This window comes from Petromyzon marinus, unplaced genomic scaffold (genome assembly GCF_048934315.1).
Source record: "Petromyzon marinus isolate PM22_M1 ecotype Great Lakes invasive population unplaced genomic scaffold, UKy_Petmar_22M1.pri1.0 PM_Scaffold_16, whole genome shotgun sequence".
NCBI lineage: Eukaryota > Metazoa > Chordata > Hyperoartia > Petromyzontiformes > Petromyzontidae > Petromyzon > Petromyzon marinus.
Window position 1 is genome coordinate 82,242 of NW_027423124.1, and position 8,044 is coordinate 90,285.

The window sequence follows — 8,044 nt, forward strand, 5'->3', positions numbered from 1 at the left end:
AGTGACACACTGCTAGTGAGACACTGGGTAGTGAGACGCTTGGTAGTGATACACTGGGTAGTGAGACACTGGTAGTGAGACACTGCTAGTGAGACACTGGGTAGTGAGACACTGGGTAGTGAGACACTCCTAGTGAGACACTGGGTAGTGAGACACTGCTAGTGAGACACTGGGATAGTGAGACGCTGGGTAGTGAGATGCTGGGTAGTGAGACACTGGGTAGTGAGACACTGCTACTGAGACACTGGGTAGTGACAAACTGGGTAGTGAGACACTGGGTAGTGAGACACTGCTAGTGAGACACTGGGTAGTGAGACACTGGGTAGTGAGACACTGGGTAGTGAAACACTGGGGTAGTGAGACGCTGGGTAGTCAGACACTGGGTAGTGAGACACTGGGTAGTGACACACTGGGTAGTGAGACACTGCTAGTGAGACACTGAGTAGTGTGACACTGGGTATTGAGACACTGCTAGTGAGACACTGGGTAGTGAGACACTGCTAGTGAGACGCTGGGTAGTGAGACGCTGGGTAGTGAGACACTGGGTAGTGAGACACTGGGTAGTGAGACACTGGGTAGTGAGACACTGCTAGTGAGACACTGGGGTAGTGAGACGCTTGGTAGTGAGATACTGCTAGTGAGACACTGGTTAGTGAGACACTGCTAGTGAGACACTGGGTAGTGAGACTGCTAGTGAGACACTGGATAGTGAGACACTGGGTAGTGAGACACTTCTAGTGAGACACTGGGTAGTGAGACACTGCTAGTGAGACACTGGGATAGTGAGACGCTGGGTAGTGAGACGCTGGGTAGTGAGACACTGGGTAGTGAGACACTGCTACTGAGACACTGGGTTGTGATAAACTGGGTAGTGAGACACTGGGTAGTGAAACACTGGGTAGTGAGACACTGGGTAGTGAGACACTGAGTAGTGAGACACTGCTAGTGAGACACTGGGTAGTGAAACACTGGGATAGTGAGACACTGGGTAGTGAGACACTGGGTAGTGAGACACTGGGTGGTGAGACACTGGGTAGTGACACACTGGGTAGTGAGACACTGCTAGTGTGACACTGGGTAGTGAGACACTGGGTAGTGACACACTGGGTAGTGACACACTGGGTAGTGAGACACTGCTAGTGTGACACTGGGTAGTGAGACACTGGGTAGTGAGACACTGGGTAGTGAGACACTGAGTAGTGAGACACTGGGTAGTGAGACACTGGGTAGTGAGACACCGGGGTAGTGAGACACAGGTAGTGAGACACTGGGGAGTGAGACACTGGGTAGGGAGACACTGCTAGTGAGACACTGCTAGTGAGACATTGGGGTAGTGAGACACTGTCTAGTTAGACACTGGGTAGTGAGACGCTGGGTAGTGAGACACTGGTAGTGAGACACTGGGTTGTGAGACACTGGGTAGTGAGACACTGCTAGTGAGACATTGGGGTAGTGAGACACTGTGTAGTTAGACACTGGGTAGTGAGACACTGGGGAGTGAGACACTGGGTAGGGAGACACTGCTAGTGAGACACTGCTAGTGAGACATTGGGCTAGTGAGACACTGTGTAGTTAGACACTGGGTAGTGAGACGCTGGGTAGTGAGACACTAGTAGTGAGACACTGGGTTGTGAGACACTGGGTAGTGAGACACTGCTAGTGAGACATTGGGGTAGTGAGACACTGTGTAGTTAGACACTGTGTAGTGAGACACTGGGTAGTGAGACACTGGGTAGTGAGACACTGCTATTGAGACACTGGGTAGTGAGACACTGGGGTAGTGAGACACTGGATAGTGAGACAGTGGGTAGTGAGACACTGCTAGTGAGACACTGGGTAGTGAGACACTGGGTAGTGAGACACTGGGGTAGTGAGACACTGCTAGTGAGACACTGCTAGTGAGACACTGGGTAGTGAGACACAGGTAGTGAGACACTGGGGTAGTGAGACACTGGGTAGTGAGACACTGGGGTAGTGAGATACAGGTAGTGAGACACTGGGGTAGTGAGACACTGGGTAGTGAGACACTGGGTAGTGAGACACTGCTTGTGAGACGCTGGGTAGTGAGACACTGGGTAGTGAGACACAGGTAGTGAGACACTGGGGTAGTGAGACACTGGGTAGTGAGACACTGGGTAGTGAGACACTGTTAGTGAGAAACTGGTAGTGAGACACTGGGTAGTGAGACACTGGGTAGTGAGACACTCGGTAGTGAGACACTGGGTAGTGATACACCGGGTAGTGAGACGCTGGGTTGTGAGACACTGGTAGTGGGACACTGGGTAGTGAGACACTGGGTAGTGACACACTGGGTAGTGAGACACTGGGTAGTGAGACACTGGGTAGTGAGACACAGGTAGTAAAACACAGGGGTAGTGAGACACTGCTTGAGAGACACTGGGTAGTGAGACACTGCTAGTGAGACACTGGGTAGTGAGAAACTGGTAGTGAGACACTGGGTAGTGAGACACTGGTATTGGGACACTGCTTGTGAGACACTGGGTAGTGAGACACTGGTAGTGGGACACTGCTTGTGAGACACTGGGTAGTGAGACACTGGGTAGTGAGACACTGGTAGTGAGACACTGGGGTAGTGAGACACTGGGTAGTGAGACACTGGGTAGTGAGAAACTGGGTAGTGAGACACTGGTAGTGGGACACTGCTTGTGAGACACTGGGTAGTGAGACACTGGTAGTGGGACACTGCTTGTGAGACACTGGGTAGTGAGACACTGGGTAGTGAGACACTGGGTAGTGAGACACTGCTAGTAAGACAATGGGTAGTGAGACTCTGGGTAGTGAGACACTGGGTAGTGACACACTGGGTAGTGACACACTGCGTAGTGAGACACTGCTAGTGAGACACTGGGTAGTGAGACACTGCTAGTGAGACACTGGGTAGTGAGACACTGCTAGTGAGACACTGGGTAGTGAGACACTGCTAGTGAGACACTGGGTAGTGAGACACTGCTATTGAGACACTGGGTAGTGAGACAATGGGTAGTGAGACACTGCTAGTGAAACTCTGGGTTGTGAGATACTGTGTAGTGAGACACTTGGTAGTGAGACACTGGGTAGTGAGACACTGCTAGTGAGACACTGGGGTAGTGAGACACTGGGTAGTGTGACACTGGGGTAGTGAGACACTGCTAGTGAGACACAGGTAGTGAGACACTGGGTAGTGAGACACTGGGTAGTGAGACACTGGGTAGTGACACACTGCTAGTGAGACACTGGGTAGTGAGACACTAGGTAGTGAGACACAGGTAGTGAGACACTGGGTTGTGAGACACTGCTAGTGAGACACAGGTAGTGAGACACTGGGTAGTGAGACACTGGGTAGTGAGACACTGGGTAGTGAGACACTGCTAGTGAGACATTGGGGTAGTGAGACACTGTGTAGTTAGACACTGGGTAGTGAGACACTGGTTAGTGAGACACTGGGGTAGTGAGACACAGGTAGTGAGACACAGGGTAGTGAGACACTGGGTAGTGAGACACTGGGTAGTGACACACTGCTAGTGAGACACTGGGTAGTGAGATGCTTGGTAGTGATACACTGGGTAGTGAGACACTGGTAGTGAGACACTGCTAGTGAGACACTGGGTAGTGAGACACTGGGTAGTGAGACACTCCTAGTGAGACACTGGGTAGTGAGACACTGCTAGTGAGACACTGGGATAGTGAGACGCTGGGTAGTGAGATGCTGGGTAGTGAGACACTGGGTAGTGAGACACTGCTACTGAGACACTGGGTAGTGACAAACTGGGTAGTGAGACACTGGGTAGTGAGACACTGCTAGTGAGACACTGGGTAGTGAGACACTGGGTAGTGAGACACTGGGTAGTGAAACACTGGGGTAGTGAGACGCTGGGTAGTCAGACACTGGGTAGTGAGACACTGGGTAGTGACACACTGGGTAGTGAGACACTGCTAGTGAGACACTGAGTAGTGTGACACTGGGTAGTGAGACACTGCTAGTGAGACACTGGGTAGTGAGACACTGCTAGTGAGACGCTGGGTAGTGAGACGCTGGGTAGTGAGACACTGGGTAGTGAGACACTGCTAGTGAGACACTGGGTAGTGAGACACTGGGTAGTGAGACACTGGGTAGTGAGACACTGGTTAGTGAGACACTGCTAGTGAGACACTGGGGTAGTGAGACGCTTGGTAGTGAGACACTGCTAGTGAGACACTGGTTAGTGAGACACTGCTAGTGAGACACTGGGTAGTGAGACACTGCTAGTGAGACACTGGATAGTGAGACACTGGGTAGTGAGACACTGCTAGTGAGACACTGGGTAGTGAGACACTGCTAGTGAGACACTGGGATAGTGAGACGCTGGGTAGTGAGACGCTGGGTAGTGAGACACTGGGTAGTGAGACACTGCTACTGAGACACTGGGTTGTGATAAACTGGGTAGTGAGACACTGGGTAGTGAAACACTGGGTAGTGAGACACTGGGTAGTGAGACACTGAGTAGTGAGACACTGCTAGTGAGACACTGGGTAGTGAAACACTGGGGTAGTGAGACACTGGGTAGTGAGACACTGGGTAGTGAGACACTGGGTGGTGAGACACTGCTAGTGAGACACTGGGTAGTTTGACACTGGGTAGTGAGACACTGGGTAGTGACACACTGGGTAGTGAGACACTGAGTAGTGAGACACTGCTAGTGAGACACTGGGTAGTGAAACACTGGGGTAGTGAGACACTGGGTAGTGAGACACTGGGTAGTGAGACACTGGGTAGTGAGACACTGCTAGTGAGACACTGAGTAGTGAGACACTGGGTAGTGAGACACTGGGTAGTGAGACACCGGGGTAGTGAGACACAGGTAGTGAGACACTGGGGAGTGAGACACTGGGTAGGGAGACACTGCTAGTGAGACACTGCTAGTGAGACATTGGGGTAGTGAGACACTGTGTAGTTAGACACTGGGTAGTGAGACGCTGGGTAGTGAGACACTGGTAGTGAGACACTGGGTTGTGAGACACTGGGTAGTGAGACACTGCTAGTGAGACATTGGGGTAGTGAGACACTGTGTAGTTAGACACTGGGTAGTGAGACACTGGGTAGTGAGACACTGGGGTAGTGAGACACAGGTAGTGAGACACTGGGTAGTGAGACACTGGGTAGTGAGACGCTGGGTAGTGAGACACTGGTAGTGAGACACTGGGTTTTGAGACACTGGGTAGTGAGACACGGCTAGTGAGACATTGGTGTAGTGAGACACTGTGTAGTGAGACCCTGGGTAGTGAGACACTTGGGTAGTGAGACACTGGGTAGTGAGACACTGGGGTAGTAAGACACAGGTAGTGAGACACTGGGTAGTGACACACTGGGTAGGGAGACACTGCTAGTGAGACACTGCTAGTGAGACATTGGGGTAGTGAGACACTGTGTAGTTAGACACTGGGTAGTGAGACGCTGGGTAGTGAGACACTGGTAGTGAGACACTGGGTTGTGAGACACTGGGTAGTGAGACCCTGCTAGTGAGACATTGGGGTAGTGAGACACTGTGTAGTTAGACACTGGGTAGTGAGACACTGGGTAGTGAGACACTGGGGTAGTGAGACACAGGTAGTGAGACACTGGGTAGTGAGACACTGGGTAGTTAGACGCTGGGTAGTGAGACACTGGTAGTGAGACACTGGGTTTTGAGACACTGGGTAGTGAGACACGGCTAGTGAGACATTGGTGTAGTGAGACACTGTGTAGTGAGACCCTGGGTAGTGAGACACTTGGGTAGTGAGACACTGGGTAGTGAGACACTGGGGTAGTAAGACACAGGTAGTGAGACACTGGGTAGTGACACACTGGGTAGTGAGGCTCCTGCTGTCTATAGAGGTAGGCCAATCATATTCAAAGACAATGCCACTCAACATTATTATTACTATCAGAGCCGTGTGTCGGTTGCATGTTCACCACAAGTACTGTGCGTGTGGTTAATGTAGTAACTTGATTCTTTGCAAAAGATATCATCTGTCTTGGTGTTTGACACATTTTAACACGCAACTTCCCGTTCTACTGCCAGAAAGGGTGCAGACCTGTTCTTAATTGACGTACTTTTGATACTGGCAAAAAAAAGGTGTCCCGTGAGACATCTGCAGCTATAAATGCTCTGATACGCGTGCCATTGTCTTCGTACTGTAGCGAGACACAGGTATTGAGACTAGGCCACAAATATGGCTACTGCTTGTCTGTGGAGGTAGGGCCAATCAGTTCCAAAGGCAATGCATTACATTACTTTTGTCATCAGAACCATGCGTGTTTGCATATTTTACCACATGTCTGCGAACTGCTGTGTATTTCCAGTTTGCGTCTCTCTCTCTCTCTCATCTTCATCATCATCGTCGTGGCGAAATGTTAACTACCTTTCCCTGTGTGGGGCCGTCCATAAATGACGTCACGCGATTTTTGGACGATTTTTGTCCCACCCCGTCGTCACGTGGCGTCACAAAAAGTCAGACCCCCCATCAAAGCCCTGCCCACCCCCCCCCCCCCACTAAAATAAAACATGCTTCAAATCGCTTTAAACGATTGTCACACTGTAGTTGCGTATTTAACGTGGCGCTGCACTCTGATGTTGTAGGAGAACACATTTAAAAAACAATAAAATTATTTTTCTTGGTTCTTTCGGTAAAGTCACCACCACGTAGAAGGGAAACAATCAAATAATAAAAATATAAAACAACACAATTATTGTAAAACAATAAAATTATTATTCTTGGTTCTTTCGGTAAAGTCACCACCACGTAGAAGGGAAAAATTAAAATAATAAAAATATAAAACAATAAAATTATTGTAAAACAATAACATTATTATTCTTGGTTCTTTCGGTAAAGTCACCACTACGTAAAAGGGAAACATTAAAATAATAAAAATATAAAACAATAAAATAATTGTAAAACAATACAATTATTATTCTTGGTTCTTCCGGTAAAGTCGCCACTACGTAAAAGGGAAACAAAAAAATAATAAACAAAAATAAAATAAATAAAACGTGATATATTTTTATTTTTATTATTATTTTTTCATCCTACGTGGTGACTTTACCGAAAGAAGCCAGAACGTGTTTTCTGCATTTGTTGAAAGTTGCGCAGTTTGACGTGACGTCACATTTCTCAAACCCCGCCCACCCACCCCCCTCGTCACGCATCGTCACAAATGTCTGACCCCTCCCCCCCCCCTTAGGTGCGTGACGTCATTTACGGACGGCCCCTATACAGGAGGTCGAGAGTCCGATCCCGAAGCTGACAATGCCTACCGCTATACGTTTACTCTTTGCTTCTATTCGGTAAAGTCACGTAGGTAAAAAAAAAAACTAAAACAGCAAAAAAATCACGACGTTTCGGGCCACAACACAAGCGGCCTTCATCAGGTGAAGGGACCGTACTGTCCAGAGGGCAGCGTTGGAGTGAAGAAAGCCAAGCGCAGGTCGCCTCCTTAGAAGCTGTGAAGGGGGTAAACAGAAAACGCCTTGACAAAGGAATTAGCATGAAATGACATTACACCACCGTGAGAGTTTGGGATGCCACTACTTGAATATATATTGAATATATGTTTGTAATCTGCATCTCTCTCTCCCCGTGGTGTTCGCATTGGACTTTGCTCCAGCTCTTCCGGTTTCTCCCCCCCCCCCGCCACATCACCACGCATCTGGAGAGTTTTTGGCTGCTGCCATTCATTTGCACACGACGATGATGATGATGATCAGCCAACTTCGTTGAGCTGTCATTTGTTATAGCCAGGTCGCTTTCAAAAAGAAAAGTTGAGTTTGGTATATGGGGTCTCTGTGTTCTCATGTGGGTATCTTGTATCTCTGTGGGTCTTTATGTGTCTCTATGGGTCTCTATAGGTCTCTATGCATCTCTGTGGGTCTTTATGTGTCTCTATGGGTCTCTATGTATCTCTGTGGGTCTTTATGTGTCTCTATGGGTCTCTATAGGTCTCTATGTATCTCTGTGGGTCTTTGTCTCTATGGGTCTCTATAGGTCTCTATCTATCTCTGTGGGTCTTTATGTGTCTGTATGGGTCTCT